The 24,074-nt window shown below is 48.7% G+C and overlaps 1 long non-coding RNA gene across 4 annotated transcripts in view, besides 1 other annotated feature; it reads left to right on the top strand.

The window, feature by feature from the left end:
- Positions 10,012-12,834: an enhancer, noted in NCBI's record as "VISTA enhancer mm29". NCBI's record gives its function as "enhancer in: forebrain[3/3] | limb[3/3] | trigeminal V (ganglion, cranial)[3/3] | nose[3/3] | facial mesenchyme[3/3]" and the evidence as "EXISTENCE:transgenic organism evidence [ECO:0001131][PMID:17130149]".
- The window catches only part of Gm39350, a 10,180-nt gene continuing 4,465 nt past the window's right edge, over positions 18,360-24,074 (top strand). For all 4 annotated transcript variants that reach the window (XR_870820.2, XR_870818.2, XR_870819.2 and 1 more), the window contains exon 1: positions 18,360-18,415. This is a non-coding gene — a long non-coding RNA (predicted gene, 39350). The remainder of the gene's footprint in view (positions 18,416-24,074) is intronic.

Raw genomic sequence — 24,074 nt, 5'->3', positions numbered from 1 at the left:
GATCATAGGCATATAACAGTGTGCCCTGCTTGGTTTCCATTTGTTTCAGATAGGGTCTCACATAGTCCAGGTTGGCCCTTAATTACATATGTAGCCTGGAACTCCTGATTTTGCATTGCCCACCTCCCAATTGCTGGGCTTATAGTACACAGCTCAGCTCCAGGAAGAGAGTCACATACATTGACTGATGCCCATTGAAGTGGAAATTTCTGGTTTCTTTGGAAACTCAGTTGTGTGATGTTTTTCTGGAAGGTGTCTTGTGAGAGGAGGTTTGGCTGAAGCAGACACATGGAGGGCATGTGATGCTTTGCTGGAGCAGAGGCTTGAGAGGGTGCGTGAGTTTGGAAAGGGTATGAATGGAACCCCACAGACAGGGAGCAGATGCTCTTGCACCGTGCAATACTTCGCTGGTCTTTACTGGTCTTTGACGGTCTTCACTGGTCCTTGCTGGTCTTCAACGGTCTTTATTTCATAGAGAGAAACACACCAAAGAACTTCTCATGGTACTCCAGCTGATTCTTGCCGATTCATTTGACTCATGCCAATTTGGCAGAGCCTTGTGGTTTCTGCTGGATCAAGCCACTGCTACTGATTCGTGTTTGGTGCTGACTGTTGGACTAATCTGTTGATATCCTGGCAAAGAATAGTTGAATCACCCCCCAAAGAACTATGTGTAAACAGGTCCACAAACCCCTTTTCCTATAAACCTTCCTTTCTCTACCTCTGGCCAGTGGGCTAGAAGGGAGGTTAAAGCATTTAAGAACCTTAAATAACGTAGGCTTTGAAAAATCTAAGCCTCCAGACTCAGCTTGCAACTTCGCAGTTTTAGCTTTTCTTTTCTTTTCTTTTCTTTTCTTTTCTTTTCTTTTCTTTTCTTTTCTTTTCTTTTCTTTCCTTTCCTTTCCTTTCCTTTCCTTTCCTTTCCTTTCCTTTCCTTTCCTTTCTTTTCTTTTCTTTTCTTTTCTTTTCTTTTCTTCCTTTCTTTCTTTCTTTCTTTCTTTCTTTTCCTTTCTTTTTTTTTAGGTTACATGAACAACAGTGTCCCTTACCCCAGCAGGCTTTTTAGATGTCTGGGGAGGGGGTGTTGAACTCATTTGACACTTTCCTGTCACAATGTGTTAGCCAAAGTGAGAGCTGGGAGCCCACAGTGCAAGGTAATGAAGGCCTCTTCCCAGGAGGCCCCTTGTCTGCAAGTGAAGCAGTTCTTACCACTAACCATCACTGGCCATAAAACGCAAAGCCCTACTGGAAGAGAGGCCGGCAGAGAGGCCGGCAGGAAAGCACTCTGAATTTCAGGGTCCCTTTTATTTTGGTCTCCTTTGGAGATAATGCTTATAGACCTTTCAGATTATTCCCCTCCTCCCCCTCCTCCCGCTCCTCCCCCACCCCTCCTCATCCTTCGCTCCTCCTCCAATCTCCCATCTTCTTCTTCTTCCCCTCTTCCTTCTCTTTCTACTCCTCTCTCTCTCCCTCCTCTTCTTTCCTTCCTCCTCTTCTGGTAAGAGATTGCTTATCCCCAAGATTCCAGCCATCTGCCAAAGTCTTGAGAGGAGATGATCAGTTTAACACAGGGACAAGCCAGACTGGAGTCAGCAACTGTCTGAACTCTGGCCTCTCCACATATCACTTCAGTAGGGCTCCTTCACTTCTCTGGGCTGAGAGTATTAACAAGTCAATAATACAATTAGTGTACAGTGCTTAAGCCTTGTTTGACATGCAGTAGGGGTCTAATATATTGCTGAGTGTTATTATAATTACAAGCATTGTGTACCCTACCCCAGCTAGGGATGTAGTTCAGTTGGTGGCATGTTTGCTTAGCATGAATGAAGCACTGGGTTCAGTTCCTAGCACTACTAAAGGGGGCATGGCGGCACATGCATGTAACCCCAGCATCCCAGGGCTGGAGGTAGGATGATCAGAAGTTGGAGTTTGAGGCTACTCTGGGATACATGAGGCACTGTCTCAAAGCGCAGCAACATAAAAAATCCCCTCCAGTACTCCAGCAGTAACTGAATACTATGCACAGAGACCGACAGGTGACATTCACTCTATTAATCCTTGGGCTTTTTGCAGTAGTGGGAGGAGGATCGTTCTGATTCTTCTGCTCTTGATCCACGTCTCTAAAATGTGAACCTCCCCCTCATACCCACCATGTATGAGGTGGGTGAGTGAGAATTCTTCTGCAGTGAGAATCCCACAAGGAGACCGATGTTAATCCCAAGCTCTGAAACACCTCCTAAAGGGCAGATGGACAAGCATGGGTAGCTGCCATTGAGCTCACGTGCTCACAGAGCCAATCTATTATCTAACCAGATGTCACTTTCACAGACCCAGATGCCTCTCTGTCTTCATCCATGGTCTTGGACTTGAAAACTACAGGTCAGCCGGGATTTTAAAATACAAAATGAACCTTTCAAAGTGACGTTTAGTACATTTCCAGCGCTATACAGCCATGACCCACATGGATTTCTGAAACACTCCACCACCCCTGAAGAAAACCCCCTAAGAAATCTTTCCCAGAAGAAGAGCCATCAAGAGTCACCAACCATATCCAGTTGTGAAATCACCTTTAAGCCAGTCACTCATGAGGCGAGCGGACTTATCATAAATGGCCCATCAAGATCCTCCTGCCCAAAAGTTCCTAAAGTCCGATCCCTGAAGCTCCTGTGTGAAGGTGGCAGAATGAATGAGTAGAGTGGCCAGTGCAGGGTGGAGCACATAAAAGATGCTTCTCACACTTCAATAGGTGTGTCTGTGGTGGTTCATATCCCCTGCAATCTTAACAGGATCCAGAAGATAAAGCTCAAGGCACAAGTTTCTAGACTGGATTAAGTGAGGTCAGAAGACTCATTAAATGTGGATGACATTCATGGGCTAGGTAGGGGGTCCTGGATTGAATCAGAAAAAGACCTGGAGCTGAGCACCAGCCGTCTCTGTGTCTCCGTGCTTCACTGCTGAGGATGCTCAGAGACCTACTTGCTGCACAGGCTTGCCACAGTGACTTCTCGGCTACAACGTATCCTCAAATGACGGGCTTTCCCTCCTTTGTCTACAACATTGGGAAGAACAGCTGATGCAGTATCTTCCTGTGTTAATGTCAGGTTAGGGCGCACACACTCAAGCCATTCTGACTTGCTACAATGAAAAGCAGAAGGGACAGAATGCACACAGAACTCCAAGGCCATGGGCAATTCAATTCTCATGCCAGAGATATGTGAGAGAGAGAGAGAGAGAGAGAGAGAGAGAGAGAGAGAGAGAGAGACAGAGACAGAGAGAGAGAGAGAGAGAGAGAGAGAGAGGAGAGGAGAGGAGAGGAGAGGAGAGGAGAGGAGAGGAGAGGAGAGGAGAGGAGAGGAGAGGAGAGGAGAGAGCTCTTTGCCATCAAAGCACGGCTTACCCAGGTTCCAAGGTTGCAGAGAAATCAGTTACCTGTAACCTGCTCCCTTGCCAGGCTTGTGCGAGTCACAGGCTTCCTCGTTCTCCTCAGTTTTTTCCATCACTCCAAACCGGCTGCTCTTCTTCTCCTATTTTTCAATGTTACTCAGAAACAGGAGAGCATATTATGTAATTTTGAGCCACCTGTTTGCAATCACATTTCCTTTTGTGGAAGAGTTTTGAAGTTGCTTCCAGGAGCTACCTAGAAATCAAATGGCAGGGCTCACACCTGCACAGGAGGCTTTCCACGGCGAGAGCATCCTTCTCCTCCTCCCCTCGTGGGGACCGCTGACGTTATACATCATCCTCACCTTTCAGACAGGACCTTGGCCACAGGGGACAACGTCATGTGGGTCAACTTTGAGTGTGAATGTGTTTTGTGTGTGCAGGAACACTTGCAGGTATGTGCACACATGTGTGGAGCCTGGACACTGGGTACCATCCCTAACTGCTCCTCGCCTTATGTTTTTGTTTTGACACATGTGTCTCACTGAACCTAGACCTCATCAGGAGCTATACTGATGGCCAGTGAGCGCCAGCAATCTTCCTCTCTCTGCCTCTGTAGTGGAAGGAGTCCAGACGGATGCATGCTGCCATGGCCAGCTGTTCACATGGATGCTAGATATTCAAAGTCAAACCTTCATGCTTACTTTTATCCCCTGAGCCATCTCCCCGTTCCTAACCTTTTGACACTGTCATCTACAAAGTTCAGGCTTGAGAACCATGCAATCAAGTTACAAAAAAACAAGGCTGAAAAAAATCACATTTAATGTTTTAACTACATATATGATTGTGTCTTGGGCTGTACTCATAGCTATGCTGGGTTACATGCAGGCTTCACGTTAGACATGTCTGGATCACCGCAGTGGCTCTCACAAGAGTTAATGCCTAGTTACACTAGCACCTCTCCCCTAGCATCTTCTGTGTCTCTGCTGGCATCTCAAGGGTTGCCAATTCAGGTCCCCTTTCAGAGATCCATACCTGTAGCCACTTGATAGACATATGGAGATCACAGCTGTGCCCAGCACTGTGCTTCATAGACCTACCCCACAAGGGCTTCCAACGAGCTATACCAGGGCTGAGAAGATGGTTAAGTGGCTAAAATCATGTGCTCATTAATTTTTTTGTCAACATGACCCAAGCCGGAGTCATTTGGGAAGAGGGTACTACAAATGAGAAATGCCTCCATCAGATTGGCTGGTAGGTCGATTTTTTTTTTAATTAATGATTGATGCCATCCCTTGGTGGGTGGTCCTGGGTTGTATAAGAAAGCAGGCTGAGCAAGCTAGTAAGCAGGGTGCCTACGTGATCTCTGCTTCCGTTCCTGCTGAGTTCCTGCCTTGCCTTTCCTTCCTGGTGGACTATAAGCTCTAAGCCGATTAAGCCCCTCCACAAATGTCTTACTTCATCTTGTTTATCACAGCAATAGGAAGCAGAACAGAACAGAGCACTTGCCATGCAAGCTGGACCTGAGTTCAGACCCTCTACACGCACATAAAAAAGCCAGGTAGAGCAGTACATGCCTGCAGTCCAGGCACTGGGCTGTCAGAGACAGCTTGTCAGAGATGGGACAAGCAGATCCCTAGAGCTTACTGAGTAGACAGTCTAGCCAACCCTGGAGCTAAAGGCTCGGTGAGAGATCTTGACTCAAAACATAAAAGGGGGAGAAAATCAGGGAGACACTTGACTTTTGGCCACATGCATATGAGAACACACATGCATGTACACATGCCATGTCTGTACCAGCCATATGACCTTCCAGGCAACTAATCCCACACTGTAGAACTTCCTCACGTCCACAGTGCCTGTCCCACCCAGTCCATTACCAGGAACAGCAGAAAGAGCATTGGCACTTACTGTCAGACAACTCCAAGCTCAGATGAAAGGCCAAACTGGCTGGTCCTTTTCCCCGCAGTCCCCCCATAGACTCTTCCTAGGTCTTTTCCTTCCTGCTTCTTTCTGGTTCATATTTCTTTCCCTATCTGGACACAACCTGTACATGTGATAAGTCAAATGTTGTGCAATGTTAATGGCAACTTCTAAGTCAGGGGTCAGCAGCATTTTTAAAGGACCAGATGGGGAATGCTATCTAGATTTGGAAGGCTGCATGGTTTCTTTTCTCTTCTCTTCTTTTCTTTTCTTTTCTTTTCTTTTCTTTTCTTTTCTTTTCTTTTCTTTCTTTTCTTTTCTTTTCTTTCTTTTCTTTTCTTTTCTTTTTTTGTTTTTTGATAAGTGTGTGTGTGTGTGTGTGTGTGTGTGTGTGTGCAGATATGTAAGCATGTGTGTACCTGCGAGTGAGGGCAGAGGCCAGAGGAGGACTTTGCATGTCCTGATCAGTCCCTCTCTGCCTGGTGTCCCTCTCTACCTGAGGCAGGTCTTTCACATTGAACCTGGAGCTAGGCTGACATTGAACAATGGGCAAACAGTCCACACCCGGCTCCCAATGCTGATGAGGCATTCAAACTCAGGTTCTCCTGCTCACACAGCAAGTGTCACCGCCCACTGAGCCACTTCCCCAGCCTGTAGACCGACCACATAGTTTCTTTTCCAACAAGGCCTCTCTGCCAAGGAGTCATGAAAGGAGCCACAAACGATCAGGAAACAAACAAGCCTGGCATTTTCCAATAAAATTTTACCTACAGACACTCCAATTTGTATTTTATATAATTTCACATGTCACAGAATATTATTCTTCTGTGATATTTTTTCTTAAGCCGTTTAAAAGCCATTTAACGGTGATTCTTAGCTTCTAGGCCACACAAAAATAGGAGGGAGGAAGACTCCACCCATCCCTGGCCTGAAGACAGGAACTTAATTGTTCTTTGGACTTCTTAGTGTGTCTTAAATTTTCCATCGGAAATGTTGGAAATTATCTTTTCTCGGTCAACTACCTACGTTTACACTCTGTTTTGATGTTTTGTTATTAAAAAACAAAGCTCTGGCTGTGGACACTCAGTCTTCCTATGCCCTGGGTGACTGCTCTGTCCTTGCCCGCTGATGGGTAAGCTCCTCTCAGTGGCTTGTGGAGCTCCTGCAGGGGTGAGGTCTGACTCTAGGATGAGCCTTGCTCATCCTCGGACCCTACTTTTTCCTTCCTTCCTTCCTTCCTTCCTTCCTTCCTTCCTTCCTTCCTTCCTTCCTCCCTCCCTCCCTCCCTCCCTCCCTCCTCCCTGCCTCCCTCCCTCCCTCCCTCCCTCCCTCTCTTCCTCCTTCCTCTCTCCCTCCGCCCTCTCTTCCTCCCTCCCTCCCTCCCTCCCTCCCTCCCTCCCTCCCTCCCTTCCTTCCTTCCTTTCTTTCTTCCTTCCCCAGCTCTCCCTACCTCTCAGGTGTTCATCCTAGACTGTTAACAGATGTCTTGACAGGTCTACAGGCATGCTGACCTGAGAGAATCTCAGATTCATTTCTAGGAAGGCTCTAGGCTACACTGTTTGAGTTCATGTCACTGCAGAGACAGGTAGCCATGATAAAGACCTAGAGACCCAGCACTCTGGTCCTGTGCCCTCCAGAACTAAGTCCCCATCCCTCTGTCCTCTCAGATCTGTCTGAGAAGAGGTAAGATGAAGGTCCTAAGTTCCCTGCTGGGGAGGGGAGGAGTGGGGTTGACATCCAAACTGACTGGTAGACGTCCTGCCACCCTGGGTTGGGGCAACCACAAGATCAGATTTCAGGCACTGGAAGTGAGCCAGTGCAATGCTTCTTAGGGACAGCACGGAGGGTCTCGGGCTCATCTGAGCCCAGGTGACTGAGTTCAGTGAAGCCCAGAGCAAAGCCAGCCTTCAACAGCACACATTGTCCTGTTTCCACACTGAGACATTTCTCACTGCTGCTGCTTCCCAAGTAAAGGGCGCTTCTGTGTAGCCGTTACAGACATCACGCAGCAGAAGTGTTATGGCCGCTAACTGTTGGATCCGAATTGACTTTCTCCTGTCCAGACAGGGGCCAAAATACCTGCTGAGGTTAAACAAAGTCACCATCTCTGCCACTGCATTCCAACAGTGCCACCATTCCAGACTACTTCAGGGAATGGTATCAGCTATCAGCAGAGGGTCAACAAACATCTTTGGGTAGCGGTGTACATGTCTAAGAGGAGGGAAAAATTAAGCAGAACTCAGGATGTTTTAAATCATTGGTTCTCAACCTTCCTGATGCTGTGACCTTTAACACTGTTCCTCATGTCATGGTGACCACCTACCACAAAATTGCTTTGTTGCTACTTCATAACTGTAATTTTGCTACTGTTATGAATAGTAATATAAATATCTGATATGTAGGATGGTCTTAGGCGACCCCTGTGAAAGCGTCATTCAACTCCCAAAAGGGTCACAGCCCATACATTGAGAACCGATGATTTAAATGGACTGAACCTGCCTGCCAAGGTGGTCTCGGCATGCCTTCTTGGTGCGTGGAAGGTAGAGCCCTTTGTCATAGGGTTCCATCTGTCAGAACAAAGGGTACCATGTGTCAGTATCAGCCAGAGTGGGACCTGGGATGACAAGGTATCCCTGGAGGTGAACGAGGGACTCACGGGCATTTGTGCAAAGATGCTAAGAAGTGCAGAAAGCACGGATACAACCTTGGCGTGCTGCAATCAGAGCAGTCTGGAGTCTGGAGGAACAGGTGTGAGGAGCAGGCTGTGAGCAGGTGGGATCCATGTTGGGCCAGGGCTGTGGGGAAACTCTGAGCAGACAGCCTCGGGGGAGGGGACCATGGTATATGCCTGGCTAGCCCTGGGCAGACATCCTTCTCTTCTCTCTCAACTTTGTGCTCTGGGTCCCTCAAGGCTTAGTTGACACGACCAAATCCATGTCTCTTCCCCAAACTCAAGTCTTACCCCAACCTGTCCTCTATGAAGGCACTTCTGTGACCTCATCCAGCAATGACTCTGCCCACTGGGATTCCGTATGTGGGGACATTCAATGCAGAATCTGCCAGGAAGTCAGCACAAGGGCCCACCACTTCCTTTTGCCAAGGAAGGTTGTTTTAAAAGCCTGTGAATTCTACTTTGTTATATAAATACAGGGATTTCCTCTTTAACCAGACAAACATAAAAATGGTGTGACTCACAGGTGGACCTCTGTGAGTTTGAAGCCAGCCTGGTCTACAGCCAGAGCTACACAGAGGAAACCTTGTCTTGAAAAAAAAAAAGAAAGAAAGAAAAGGCATGACGCTGGAGCCATCTTTGACCACCATTCTCTCACATTGATACCCAATGCCTGACACAAAACAGGACATAATTGTTCGTACAGAGAAAGCAGCGAGTCACAAAGGCGACGAAACTCCAAACGGCCTAGGAGACAGCCCACTGGACTTGCTTGTCTTTCAATACTGAGAAGCTGAGTTCAATTGCCAAACCAACAGGAAAAAAGTAGGGTGTACTGGTGTATGTTTGCAACCCCACACATGCAACTTCCTATGGCTGGCTGCCTGGACAGCCAGCTCACCCTACTGGGTTAGTAAGAGACTCTGCCTCAAATAAAAGGCAGACAGCACCTGAGAATGATACCCAAGCTTGACCTCTGAACCTCTACAAGCACACACACACCTTTGTAACCACACTCATAAACACACATGTATGCATGTACGTACACACATAATAAAACGGGAGTAACCAGAAAAAGAGCAGGCTGTGTCTAATTGTGCCCACTGCCTGCCAGGCCCTTTAGATACCATTCCCCCAGTGTTTTTGACTATATATTCTTTGGCTCTCCTCTGCCCAGTTAACAGTTCTGTGGTATTTTTATGGGCAGAATAGAAAAAGCAATCTGGTTTTCCATTTGGCATTGCCCACGGCCCTTCGGTCTTCATTTATGAATGTATAGGAAAGTTTCTTTCCACGTCAGAGCCCGTTGCCGTTGGGTCAGGAGTGTTAAAACTCTCACAGAATCCAGAAAACCTTCCATCAGAGCTCGCCTGCACCTAAGCTGTCAGTGTGCCGTGTCTTGGTAATTGCATATGTAAGCTCATCATGTCGCTTCCAGCAGGAAAGAACTTCTGTTTGGGCCAGACGCCGCTTCAAGCCAGGTCCCCCATGTGGAAGCACACATAGCTGATGACAGGAATTTCCTTACATGGGCTTTTGGCTTAGATACATTCATGTTTCTCATCATGATCCCCGGGCAGAATCTGATTTTATTAAAAACTAAGCCAGGCCTGATGGTACAGGCCTGATCCCAGCTATGCAGGAAGCTGAGGCAGGAGGATAACATGTTCAAGGGCTGTGTGAAATCCAATGTTAGTTTGAGACCAAACGGGGCAACTTAATAAAAAATAGAAATAAAAAGCAGAGCGCTGGGAAGATGAGTCAGAGGACAGTGTGCCCCTTTCAAGGTACGAGAAGGCACACACATATAGGCACGCACTCATGCACACACATAGGCATACACATGCACACACATATACATATACACACATAGGCACACACATAGGCATGCACATGCACACACATATACATACACACACATAGACACACACACATAGGCACACACATGCACACACACTGGCTTCTGCTGCCTAAGGCTGCAGTTAAAACATCTTTAATGACTTCTTGAGGGAACTGGGTGCCAGGCAATGGGTGTGGGACCTGCTGGCTAATCCTAACACACTGTACCATCTCTTTGATGCAACTGCCTTTTAACAAGAGAGGAAAAAGAAATCCTGTGGTGAGCTAAGCATGAGAAAGGGATAGAACAGAGAGTACTCAGAGGAGAGACCACCCAAGGGCATGCCCTCCTGTCCTGGCCACCTATACCAGCCCTCTCTACCCATCCAGCCTTGCAGAGGATGATAAATTCACCAACAGTCACACAATACCTGAATAATGAGCCTCAAAGGTTCCCCAAGGAGGTAGCCATGGGTACCCAAGCCTGAGGCCCCATCCCCACACCGCCACCATCATCCCCAAATTTTAGAGATTGGTTTCTGGGCTCATCCTTTCCTCTGAAACAGTAATGATAAGATGTTCTCACTTGGGAGAAAGATGATTAAATTTCAAATTACTCAGCTTGCCAGATAAGATTGACACCCCCAGATCCAGGCAGGCCAGAGACCTGTTTTTACACACAGGAAGCTTCGCCAGCCACCGGTTCGCCACGTTGCTGGGCGACTGGAACGGAGCCGCGTGTTTAAAACTACATTAAGGGGCGGCAAACACGGTAATGAGGGCATTTGTTATACTGTAAGGAGGTTTCCAGAACATGGAAATTACCGACACGGCGATTATGATTGTGAACTGGGTGAGGGAAATCAAATCTATCCACCCCCAACCCCCGCCCATCCCCCACCAGAGACAAGGGGGTGAAGGAAAGAGTTGAACAAGGGGCTCTGGCAAGCAGGGGCTTTGCGAGGGAGGAGCTGTGGAGAGTTCTTAAACACTTTAATAACACACAGAGTCCTGGTATCAGCTCGGGTTTGTGGGGGTTTTGATCAGGGCTGGTTCTACAACAGGACTGCCTTCCCTGGGGCGATCAGGGGGTGACCACAGGAGGCAAAGGCTGCTCCAGCCTCGAATCTTATTTCAAAGCTGCACCAGGATGTATTCTGGTTCTCATTTTCTTCATAATGGCTTAAAGGCAGTGAGCCGACTTCCCTGTCATCTGGGCTTGTCACCAGACTGAACTTAGAGTGGAAGCAGGTGTGTGTGTGTGTGTGTGTGTGTGTGTGTGTGTGTGTGTATGCGTGTGTCTGTGTGTATGTGTATGAAAGAGAGGGTATGTGTGTGTGTGGGTGTGTATGAGTGTGTGTGAGTGTATAAGAGTATATTGACAGTATGTGTGTATGAGAGTGTGTATAAGAGCATGTGTGTGAATGTGTGTGTAGGAAAGTATGTGTGTAAGTGTGTATATGAGTGTGTGTGAGAATATGTTTGAGTGTATGAATGTGTGTGCAAGAGTGTGTGTAAGAGTGTGAGTGTGAGTGTGTGTGTGTGTGTGTGTGTGTGTGTGTAGCCAAAATCTAAGGAGGTTATAAACAAGCTACTATACAAAGACAGGCCAGAGTGCAGTGTGCCCTGGAAAATACAAACTCGGAAAGTAGGCTGTGAAGGCTGGCCCCAAGGACACTGCTCCAGGTTGGTGTGACTGGCATTTCACTATCACTACCCAGCTAGCACACTCAGCATTTTCTGGGCCTCATTTACCCTTGGGCAACCTTGAATCCTTTCCCGGAGGAATTGTTTCGCCATCCTTGCTCGTTCAGACGTTCAACTTAGAATCTGGTCTGGTCTTTAGAGACCACTTCCCCACACAGCCGCAGAGTCTCTGAGGCCCACACCAGGAGGGACAAAGACTTGAGTGAGTCAGAGATCTCTTAACCCTTGTCTTGTTGAAGATTCAAATCCAGAGCCAGGCTTGGTGCAGCACTTGCGGATAACTCCTGCACCCAAGAGGCTCAAGGCAAGAGGCTTGAGAGCTTGAGGCCGGATTGGGCTGCACAGCAAGGCTCTGTCTCAGAAAGAAAAACAAACAAACAAACAAAAAACAAAAAACAAAAAACAAAAACAAAATAAAAAAAAAAGATCTCAGGGAATGAGGGGGTGGCTCAGTCAGTCAAGTGCTTGCTACACAAGTGTGAGGACCCAAGTTCAATCCCCACCACCTGCATACAGACTAAATGTAAACTGAGAGTAGAAGCGCATACTTTTAATCCTAGTATTTGTGAATAAACATGAAAATGTCTGGGTTCAATGTCCAGCCAGCCTAGTCTAGTAGGAGATTGAGCCCCCAGGTCAACGAGGCCTGTTTCAAATGAAAAATAAGAGTAAATAAAATAAAATGAGAGAAAATAGGGGAAAAATCAAATTTAGTTTGGAATATAAAGTGTTTTAATAAATTAATCAGAGTATCAAGTAACCAGTACCTAAGGGTGGACACAGAGCTGCCTTTTGTCATGTATCCATCCCTGGTGGCAAAGCTAGAGAACCCTGATGTCTGCAGGGCCCAGAGAAGGTGCGCACATAAGCAAACATCCTTAAGTCCAGCCGCACCAGCTTCCCACCACCCTGTATCTGTGCTGCTCCAGCTTGCAGCCCTCTGACTCCCCAATAACCATGCCCGAGTTGCCTCTTAAACCCAAGGCTGCAGAGATAGGGACCTTGGGCAGATTGGAGTTGAACCCAAAGACGACTAGCTTAAGACGCAGGACGATTAGACCCATTAGATTAAGAATTCAAGCGCTCTCTAGCAAGAGGCCACCAACTTAGAGTGTGCACAGTGTCTTCCGGACTCCCTGCCCTCGGGGTGGGACACAGCCAGAGGTGGTCTTGAGTCCTGATGCCCAGCCCTTGGGACAGAGCAGGAGGCCTTCACAGAAGGATTCTTCCCCATCCATCCATCCATCCATCCATCCATCCATCCATCCATCCATCCATCCATCCACACCCTGCTCTCTACCATCTGTCCGTACTGAGTTTCTCTCTTGAAGTCAGCTCTTTCTGTCTTTATCCCTCTCCTCCACAAAGCTTGGTGAGAAGAATCACCCCACTAAGTTGCTGACTCCACAGCTGACCAAGACACCAGGCCTACTTTCTGCCTGCATGGAGGAGGGGAATGGAAATGGGAGACTGGGGGAAAAAACCCAAGCCAAGCAACCAAACCAACCAAACCACAACCAAAACCCATGCATACTTTGCTGAGTTTGACCTTGGCTCTGAGACAAAGCAATTCAGCGCTGGTGGCAGTGGTATGTGGCGCTGGGTGCCTGACCCCGGGAACCCCAAACCAAACATCCTCGAAGCTCCAGACAAGTGGGGTTTCCTTTCCTGTAGGCACACTTCCAGGAGCTTCCTAGCAGAGAAGAACACATTGTGTGTGTGTATATCTATGTGCACATTTCTCTGTGTGCACATGTGCATGTATGTGCTTGTCTGTGGTAGGCGGAGGACAGCATCAGGTGTCTTCCCCAGTTGCTCTCCATTATGTCAAGATTGGAGCCTGGAGTTCACAGATACACCTAGCCTGGCTGCCAGATATCTCCATGGCCTCCTGACCCCATCTCCCCAGAGCTACAACTGCAGATGAATACCACTGTGCCTAGCTTTTAAGTGGAATTTTGGGATCCAAACTCAAGTTCTCACATCTTGTGGGGCAAGTACTTTGCTGAGCGAGCCATCTCCCCAGTCCCAGAATGGTATTTTAAAAGTTTCCCCATTGAAATTGTTTTTCCTTATAAAAATATATGGTTCTCAAATTGAGACCCTTAAGTCGATTGGATTGATTTTTAGAGTCCCTTTCCTGTCTCCAAGAGAAAGGCTTTCCATATTTACTCTTGTCAACTGACAGACAGAACGTGGAGGGTTGGGGTGGAGGGTGGGGGCAGGGAGTGGACATTAGAGCCCTTCCCACTTCTCCAGTCAGGAGTTATCACCAAAGAGTAGCAAGACTGTATTTAGTATGGGACAAGTCACTGCAACAAGCCCAGGCCAGCCTGACAATGGATGGCAAAGAAATAAACTCAGAGGTGTCCCCGGGCTATGGATGGAATTAAATGAGATACAGCAAAGAAACACCCATCAAGGGCTCACTGCAGAGAAGACATCCATCGAGGTTAATTGAATGGAAAGGTGTGAGAAAGGCAGAAGGAAGGCTGGCAGTGTTCCTGGGTGCCAGAGCAGTGCCCCACTTCCTGCTGGACTCGCCTGCCGCCTGAATCCCACCATAGGTGCCCCTCCACCCCTCTTCCCCTCCCCCACCCCATCCCTACCCTTAGCCTGAAGCAGTGATCCCAATTAAAATGCTAATTATCTCCAAGGGTTCTACTATTGAATTTTTTATTTTGCTAGTCTGTCATTGACCCCAGAGTGTGAATGAGGAGTCACAAATCTTCAGATCCTAAGGTAGAAGGCAGAGGGTGGTTTGTCCCCAGATGCACCCCTCTGTGACCTTCTCTGTCCTTGTCACTCAGGCCTGGCTATAGACAGGTTTTCTTGCTACTGTGGAACCACCCTACCATCCCAGCCCTGGTCTTGTCTGCAGCCCTGGTGTTGAGCCTATGCAAGACCCTCATTCACCTCTCACTCTCAGGAAGACCTACTAACTCCTCTGGGCTCTGTTTTGGTCCTTCCTGTCCCTCCTCTATCTCTCACTCCTTCCTCTCCTCTCTCCTTCTTCCCCACTAGCCTCATGCCCACACTCTTGAACCCCCAATGCGGAGTGAAGCACGTGCCATGCTGTCGAAGCTGGTGAATGTTCACGCGTGCCAATCATCCCTTATTTCCCAAAGTCTTCCATCATAATACAGGCTATGGACACGGTGCAGTGTGGAAGAGGGTATGTGGTCCCTGGTGACGGGATCACCGTTATGGACCTGTGACGGTCATCCTTGTGTCTAAGACTGCGTTTCCTCCTCCATAAAGCAGAGATTCCATGTAAACAGTTGTGGTGCAGTTGGTTAAGGGCCAGAGATATCAGCTGCATCCTTCCATTTCTCCCATGATAGTGGATACTGATTGATGGACTCTAGAGTCACCCAGGAGACTTTCTGGGCATGTCTGTGTGGGAGTTTCTAGGTCAGGTTAACTGGGGTGGGAAGACCCACACTGAATATGGGGGTTACCATTCCACAAGCTGGGAATCCAGACTGAATAAGACAGAGAAAGGGAGCAAGTTGCAGCCTTCACCTCTATGCTTTCTGATGGGGATGCAATGTGTCTATCTGTCTCCTGTTCCCGCACTCCACTGGCCCTCTGTGATGGACTGTGCCCTCAAGTTGTGATGGAAGTAAATCTTGAAGCTCATTCTTGCCAGGCATTTGACCTCCACCACAAAAAACAAACAAACAAACAAACAAACAAACAAAAAACAAACAAAACAAAACCAATCCACCATCCTCGGTTGCTTTCCTAATAACACTAAGGCACACGGTTGTTATGATGTTCACTGGGCGGTTGAGCAAACCAAGGCCTAGAGGCAGCAGGTTTACCCAGCTCATGTGTCAGTGAAAACCATCCTATTGTTCTGCAAGCTCCTCCTGCCCTGGCTTTTGGGTTCCTGTCCCTCATTGTAAAAGGAGGGATAGAAGCACCAGCTGGGAGGGAGCTAAGACAAGCTAGAAGGTTGTCACCTCTCAGACCCTGTTCTCTACAAGAAAGTGGATGTTATCCTGGAGAAATGGAGAAAGCCTGGACCTACGATGAAGTCAGCAGGATGGGGAAACTGAGGCTGAAAGAGGCTGTCTGGGACCCACAGGACCGCTTGGTAATAAACCCACACGCCTCAAGCCGGTGGAAGAGGAAAGAGAAAGATGTTATGGATGGTGGTGCCTTCCTATGGTTGCTCATCGTCTTGCTTCTGGCGTGAGCATAAAAGCTGGGCTCCTACTGCAGTCTGGTGGAGCCCAGGGTGATCCCCTTGAGCAAGGTTACCTCCTGCTCGGCTTCGAAGAAGTCAAGTGTTCACTAGAGCTTTGAACTCTGGGCCTGTCCTGTGTGCAGCCAAGTTAGCCTCTTGCAATCTAGGTGACAGAGGTATCCCATCTCCACCAGCCAGAGCAGCAAAACCATTTTTAGGACGTGACCAACTGTCTCACAAAGAGCAAAACACACCTTGAGAACTCCTAAGGTGGATTAGGGGGAACACCCCACTGAAAGGGAATCCCGTGAAATGCCTGAGATAGCTGCATACATTAGGGAATGAATCAGTTCATCACACCGAAAGGAGGCCTTCCAGGAAGTGGGATAGACAGGGCAGCAGACACCCTCAGACCCTGATGACAGGCTCTGTGTGCTCAGCCTAGACTCTCACGAGCCACTCTGAAAGCTAGTGTTCTGCTGCTCTGACCTCTTCAGCCAGCAGTGGGCCTCTCTAGCTCATTCGCCCAAGTGCATATTTCTCTGAGGATCCCCCTAAGGGTGGAGGAGATTTTGCAGATGCCTGTCAGCCACACCATCTCTGCTGGGGCTGCACGCTTCTCTGTGGGGGCCGCCAGTGTAGCTTCAGAGCAATGCAAATCAAACCGAGTCCCAGCCTCCTCACGCATACCATCCCCAACTCAGGCGATGGGAACTGAGTTGATTGGTTCAGGCAGTAAAGAAACCCACCGTAGAAAGTTTGCCAGAGGAGGGCACAGACACAAGGCCACAAGACAGCCACCCCCGGAAGCAGGCTGACTCCTCCTAACAGGTACGCAGGATCTCCAGGTCAACCGAATCAGCCATTAGAAAGCCACCTGGAGCAGCCGGATCAAGCTGGCAGACGTTCTTAAACCTCCACTGAAGATTAGCCAATGGAGCTCTCTAATTGATGTGTGCCCAAGTGCATGTCAAAACAGTGTTCCCTCTTAGGAGGGGCTGGTTTGTCCGCAGTGTTCCCAGCCAGAGACGTTGCACAAAGCCATTCACCTCGTGCTCGTACTTACCTAATTCCCGAGCCAAACACACTTGACTATTCTGGGCTAGACCACACTTGATCATTACAGTCAGCCACCAAATCCCTCTCCTCTCCTATTTCCGGATGGGAGCGGAGCAGCTGCTGGATCTGCACACCCTCCTCCTTAATATAAACACACCTCTTATTTCCTAACTATCTTTAGGGAATTCCTTCTTGGCGCCTATGTTTATTTATGAAGTGGGTTTGGAAATAGCAGGCACCGATGTCATTTCTTCGAGTCGGTTAGTTGAGGTCAGGCAGAGAGAGGCGGCAGTATAGCTGGGGGAGGAGGCATTGGAAGTGAAAAAGATGGGGCCTCCTCACTCCAATCCAGGGGCTCCTCCCTGAGGCACCAGGCTTGGCTCTTAATCAGGACAAGCATCTCTTTCAAAGGATCCCCACCCGCTTCCCCATTTCCCATTAGCTTACCTTTTGAATGGTTCATTTTGCTTTGGCTGCCAGGAAGCTCGGGGGTAAATCAGATGTTATTCTAGGCTCCTGAGGACTTCTTTCTCCTAGCTGTCTAAACGGCTTAGGAAGAACCTTCTGAGAACTTATTCATTTGTTGCCTGTTTTGTGTATGTTTTAATTAATATTATAAGCAGCTTGACATATGCTCAGGAAGTATACCTGAGGAAGAGACCAACCTCAAATTCACCAAGTATTCCATTCTGTCACTGTTAAAATATAGGTTTGGGCTAGGGGTGTAGTTCAAGGACACGGAGCTTGCCTAACATACACAGAGCCCTGGGTTCTACCCTAAAGTACTATATAATAAAAATTAATAAACTGTAGGTATCTTGGGTCTCTTGAGGGACTGTTTGCTTTGCATCAGAGAGTTGCCAAAATTACCCCCAGCAACATGGAGACTAGAAAGTTTAGCTCTAAAATAGGTACCACAGGCCTCAGGAAAATGAAGGGACTCCCACCGGTAACTAGCCACAGCTCTGAGCCTGTGTTTACAGCAGAGGGATGAGAGCATAAAGGACCAGAACAGAGGGGAATGTATCCATAAGCCACCGGCAGACCCGCCCACCCCCAGCTTACCTGGTGTTCCCTGCCAGCCTTCCCCGCAGGGCTCCTGGTGCCACTAGAGGCAATGGCAGCTTTTCAAGGCCAGAGTTCACCATAAAGTGGGGCTCCTGCTGGGAAGGCCCGAGGGAATCTGCCCTGGTTCATTATGTTCTGGCCTCCAAGCAGTGCCAGGTCTGTTTGTTGAGCTTGTGCCATTGGTGACGGATTGCCATAGGGCAGAGCAGGTTGGCAGAGAACAGACCTGGAGCGTTCAATCCTGAAAGACAGGTTAAGTGTTGAATACAATGGTGGCAATCCTGGTTTCTCAGCTTGGCACATCTGGAGCTTCCTTCTATGTGACACTTGGATGTCCTGAAGGAAGTTGATCATGGAACACTGGTTACCGCCAAAGGGTCTGGAGCTGCCCCAGACAAGCAGGAGCAGGCAGGCAGTGAACATCTTAGCTCACATTTCCTGAGTCCAGAGTTCAGAGAGTGGGGAGGGAACACAAGGCAGGGTATGATAGTTAGGATAGAGGCAGGTCCCCTAGGTGTGCCCTGGGACCTTGCAGATGCCACAGGTTCTGGCTGGAGAGTGCTCAAGGGCAGGTAAGTCCCTTGGCTAAGTCACCTGCGGGGACTCTGATCACCTCTCTGGAGAGAGTGATGTTGAAGGCTGATTGCAAATCAAACCACAGAGCTGGCAGGGACATAAAACGGGTGTCCAGTCTCCCTGAGATATGTGGGACAAGGCTTGGGAGGTGTGGACTCTCTCTCTCAGCAGGTTCACGTCAAGGTCCAGCTGACAGTGGAGGGCACTGCTGTGGAGGTAGGCAAAGATGTTAGTGATTTTCCTGCAAGCAGGGCAGCTTCCAAGAGGATCTCTGGGAGACAAGCAGCCACAGTCCATGCCCTGCTTCTAAACTGCCCTGAACCTCCAGGCATTTCGATGTCACGTGGGCTACAAATGGCTGCCTCCACATGTCCTAGGGGAAATTAGGTAATAAGCCAGGTGGAAGGACAGACGGACAGGGATTCTTTGAAAAGAGTGGGAGTGCTTCAGGCTCTAATCCTGCGCTGTCATTTTCTTTGTTGAGTGTATAGATGTGTGGTGCTCATATTCATATTGCATGTGGGGGGAGGGAGAGGGGGAGATGAGGAGGCAGGGGGGGAGAAGGGGGACAAAGAGGGAGACTAAATACCCTTCTCAATCACTCCCCTTCATTGAAGCAGGGTCTCTCATGGTTCCAGAGCTTGCCCATTCTGCTAGTAGCTAGCCAGTTTGCCCAGGGGATATACCTCTGCCTTCTGGGCATGGGACTATAAGCGGGCCAGACTTTTTTTGTGGGAGTTATCTGAACTCTGCTCCTCACGCTTGCACGGTGCTTGCTCTACCCACAGAGCCGTCTCCACAGCTCACGGGTTTGGATTTTCTGAGGCAAAGCAACAAAGGTGTACAGCAGGCAGGATGACAAGAACAGAGGCCCGGGGACACGCAGACAGGGTGCAAGTGTATGATCTGGGAAAGCACAGGCCTCGGTCTCCCCTCCTGGGAGTTCCACCTGACAGCCTTCTGACAAGTCCCCAGAGAAGCCAGCTAGACCACCAGAGGGACAAGTGCCTGGGGAGCAAATTTATCCCTTGTTGTTCCCCGCAGCTCTAGAGAGACAGGACCAGAGGAGGAGCTGCCAGCTCATCCTTCATGTGACTACTTAAGCCTGAACCAGGAAGGGGAGCAACTGTACATGCCTGGCTAGAATTTGAATATCTAATTTGATGGGGCATGTAAATTGGCAGTTATTCAAATGAGCACATTTGCATATATAGGGTTTAAGGCGACATGATAATTCCTTAATATTTTTCTCCACGGTGCAGTGAGGACTTTAGATCTCTCTTCTTCTTTCCAAGATTTTAATGGAAGGGCTACAAAGGGAGCTGGGTAGAGCCCAGGAGCTGCTCCAGGGGTCGGATGTGGGATGCAACTCAAGGGAAGAGGAACTGGCTCTGAACAGCCTTTCCCTGAACCCAAAAGGTGACATCACTCACCTTCCTGTCAATCATCCATCCTACCACGGCTTCCCTGCTTGGCTGTACCTGCACAGATGCCTTCTTTGTTCAAGGGTAGCAGGAGCTCTGGGCTGCTTCCTTTAGGTTGCCCACCCCCCAGCATCCACACCACCTGCAAATATGTTGGAAATGCAAATTCCCAGGCTCATCCACCCTTCTGAATCCCAAGAGCTGACCAGCAGCAGGGTCTGCTGGCGGTGCCTCTGAATCGCAAGCTAAGGACTTTTAGGTTAGGGCATCCATACATACCTGCCATAGGTGTCACACACACAAGTTCAAGGTTGCACTAGCATCTGGGGTTGTCTGTGAAGGCTAGACCCAAGCCAGCACTCTACAGGTTGGTTGGCTTCCAGAAAAGGAGGCTAGAGGGTTCTGGGTTCTCTGGGCAACAGGAAGAGGAGTAAGTCTTGTTCTCCCAGTGGCTGGTGGCTAGGATACCAGAGGGCTGTGGGAGACTCACCTGGTCCTGGCCCAGGGCTGCTTTTCCTCACAGGTGACATGGTTGGACAGAGGGAGATAATGTTAGGTCTTTGGTGAAGGACTCAGATGGAAGGTGTTGGCCCTCTGTTGGACCCCAGCCTGGCTTTCTCACCTTCTCTCTGCCAATATTCAACAGGGTTTCCTGAGGCCCTGCAGTGCAAACATGTGGGAGGCTGGTAATGGGTGGACAGTACCTCCATGACCACCAGGGAAATAACCGACCATGACCTCAGGTGCTAGAGACTAAGTAACAGAGGAATTTCATGCCATCCAAAGGTCAGGAAATGTTTCTATAGATGGAAAAAGGGAGACAGAGGGTCAAGGTCACCAGAGCTTTGTGTTGAACAAGAGGCAGGGTCCAAGAAGCATAGTTGTGAGGCCGTGAGGGACTTGGAACTGCTAAAACTGGAGGAGAGTTGTCAGATCTATGCTCTGTATAGACGATGCTGCCTGTGGGAGGGTCTGGTAGAGAGACAAAGGCTTTGGAGAGCCAGCTCAGAAGGCCTTTGAGATGGTCCAGGAGAAATATGGCAGCCCAGACTGAAAGAACTTCACAGAGAGAAGCAAATGGGCAGTGAACACTCCTGACTACCATGGTGAGCAAGTCTTCTCCCAGGTGTCTGCCAGATCACTGGGCCAGCACATGGCATCCTGAAGAGATGAAAAACTCTGGGTTAGGGTTCGGGTTGGGTTCTAGTTTGTCTGTTTGGATTTAGATCCTCCAGCAACACCAACCGATTATGAGTAGATTTGTGGTAGGATCTCATCAGAGATGGTTGGCTGGGGTCATCCTTAGCCTAGCTGGGTGGTCCACTCATGAAAGATGAGCTGTAGCAAGACTTCAGGGGTAGAGACCTGTGTCAATCCAGGCTGGAAATGGCCATGAGAGGTGATTCAGTGGATGGGGAAAGGGAAGACAGGCCTGGAGGTGGACAAGGCTGCAGAGGCTTGGGTGGGACTTCCTGGTCTGCATTGGGGATAGTTCGCCTGGGCAGTAGTTAGCCATTTTTTCACTGTTCAGGACAATCCATGATCTCATCTGATTCCTAGGCTCCTCCTAGCCCTGCCAGCTCCAAAGTGCGGCTGCATCCTCCTGCTTATGAGATAGCTGCTGGAGAGCCGGCCATCATGCCCACCTTCCTAATAGGAAGAGCCTAAGAGAAAGGAAGGAGAAGAGGGAGGAAGGAGGGAAGCCAGGCCTCTTTGGGTGGTTTTCCCTGGAGTCCTCTCCTGAAGACTTGAGTTCTTAAGCCACCAATATCTGCAAGACAGGCAGAAACTTGCAGGGTTTTCCTTTCTCAAAGAATGGGACGGGGTGATGGGTATGATACAGCAAGACAGAAAACACTCTGTAGATGGGAACTAAGTTCAGGAAATTAGAATATATTTCCATCTAATTTTATTTTTAAAAAATTAGAAAGAAACTATAAACATTAACAAATGAGGTCAAGTTATCAGGATAACCAGGACAGTCTGCGGCGCTAATCATGAAAAGAGCAGAAAGCCATTTAGCAGCCTTACGTAAAATGGAATTTGCTGAAAAGATTCATGGGACTGTTCCAGACTCTGAGGGTGGGGGCTGGAGGGTGGGACAGCCTGGAACTTCCTTCTCCCCCTTTCAGCCTTAAAGGACCCTGACTCCAGTTACCCTTGGCAGATTCATCAACTCCATCCTTCATCTCTCTCTCTCCCTTCTACCTCAACCCCGCCCCTGGGTCTTGGCTTCTTTCTCCGTTGTTCAAAGCAGAAATGAGTCACCCAACACTGCTGGTTGAAGTGCCAATAGGGAAAATCTCCAGGACCCAGTTTCTGTGCTGCTGTAACACAATGCACAAGACTGGGTGGCTTATAAACAACAGAAGTCTGTATTTGTAGTCCTGTAGGCTGAAAGTTTAAGGTCTGATAAATCAGAGTCTGGTTCTCTCTTCCAAGGTAGGGCCTACGGGGCATCCTTCTAAAGGGACAAATGCTGTGATCTCTCATGGAAGGAAGAGCAGGAAATAAAAGACCCAGCAGGCATCGACCCTTCCATGAGACTGCAGCTGACCCCATGCAAGAAAGTAGAGTCCTCATGACCTGATCACCCCAAAGGGCTGTGCATGCCTGTACATGTATGTATTGCACATGCATGTACACATGTGTGTATGTGAATGCATGTGTGTGTATGTGTGTGCATGTCTCTTTTTCTTCTCCCCTCCCGTGTGTGTGTGTGTGTGTGTGTGTGTGTGTGTGTGTGTGTGTGTGTCTGTGTGTCTGTGTGTCTGTGTCTGTGTCTGTGTCTGTGTCTGTGTCTGTGTCTGTGTCTGTGTCTGTGTCTGTGTCTGTGTCTGTGTCTGTGTCTGTGTCTGTGTCTGTGTGGTTCCACAAACCTCCTGTCTCTTTCTCCCCAGTGCTGGGATCTCTGGCATGAACCACCCAGTCAATGTTCTATGGAAACATGGTTTCTGGGGGATTGAACTCAGGTTCCTAGGCTTGCAGAGCAAGCGCCCAGCTTCCTCACTCTCAATGCTACCACTGGCTCTAAAGCTTCAGTGCATGAGTTGGTGGGTGGGGTAGGGGTGACTTCTGGACTGCATCACTAGGGTAGAACACAGGACTGCCCAGCATCAGACGCTGCTTGCTTGATGAGGCCAGGTGGGGGCGGGATGGACTGTTGCCCCTCAGCAGATGCTGAGGCAGATCACCTGTCAGTCAGAGTGACCTGCAAATACCTATGGCTCCCGTTTCTCTTTGTCCTTACTTTATCCTCAGCTTCCCCTCCCAGGGTGTCTTGTATGAACTAGGTCATTCCCAGAAAGGCTGTGGAATTCTAGGCCAGATGACTCCAGAGTCCTCTTGGCAGGTATCCTTCACATTTGCCTTCCTCTTCCAAAGACTGGAGAAGCAAAGTCAAGTAGGAACTCCTTTGATCTGCAGAGCTCAGAGTCAAGGAGGCTGAAACACACAGAAACAGAGGGTTTACATTTCCACCCGTGGTTTCCTATGGGGCACTGGTTGTGTGGGCAGAAACAGTGTCCAGTGTCCAAAAAATAGAGAACCGTTGGCCTACAGGAACAGCCCAGAGAAATTCTCTCCCAGACACCATGTGCACAAGACAGGAACCAGGGAGGAGGAGCCATAGGAAGGCTGCCTCCAGCCAGGGAGAACCCCAGAGCTGATACAAGCAAGAAAACTGTCTAGTAAGTGATACAACCAAAGTAATGTAGAACACAGCGCTTGGACTGGGATTTCCCAACCGCTGAGTATAAACAAGTCCTGACATCACCAGCACCAGGCCGAGGCCCAAGCTAGAGATGATGCTAGCAGAGCCTCTACACCAAGCTTAAAAAGCCACCGTCTCATTGATGTGCCACCGAGTGATGTTTGTTCCCAAGAGGACTTTTCAAAATTAAACCCGGGGGCCAACGAGATAACGGTTTGGCTAGTAAAGGTGGCTGCTGCCAAGGCTGCTGACCTAAGTTGGATCCCTGGAACCCACAGAATGGAAAGAAAGAACTGACTTCAACAAGTCGTCTTCTAGCCTCCAGACATGCTGTGTACAGTGGGACACACCCACACCCACCCACCTCACACACAAATAACAAAGGCAACAAATTAAAAACAACCCTGTATACTATGTAGTATATGAAACTTGTTTAAAACTATCTTAGAATAGAATGAAATTCTAGTTCATTATTCCAAACCCAGTCTCTCTCTTATAAACACTCTGATGAGTAGCTGT

The sequence above is a fragment of the Mus musculus genome, chromosome 9 (genome assembly GCF_000001635.26).
Source record: "Mus musculus strain C57BL/6J chromosome 9, GRCm38.p6 C57BL/6J".
NCBI lineage: Eukaryota > Metazoa > Chordata > Mammalia > Rodentia > Muridae > Mus > Mus musculus.
This window is presented reverse-complemented; position numbering and strand designations above follow the sequence as displayed.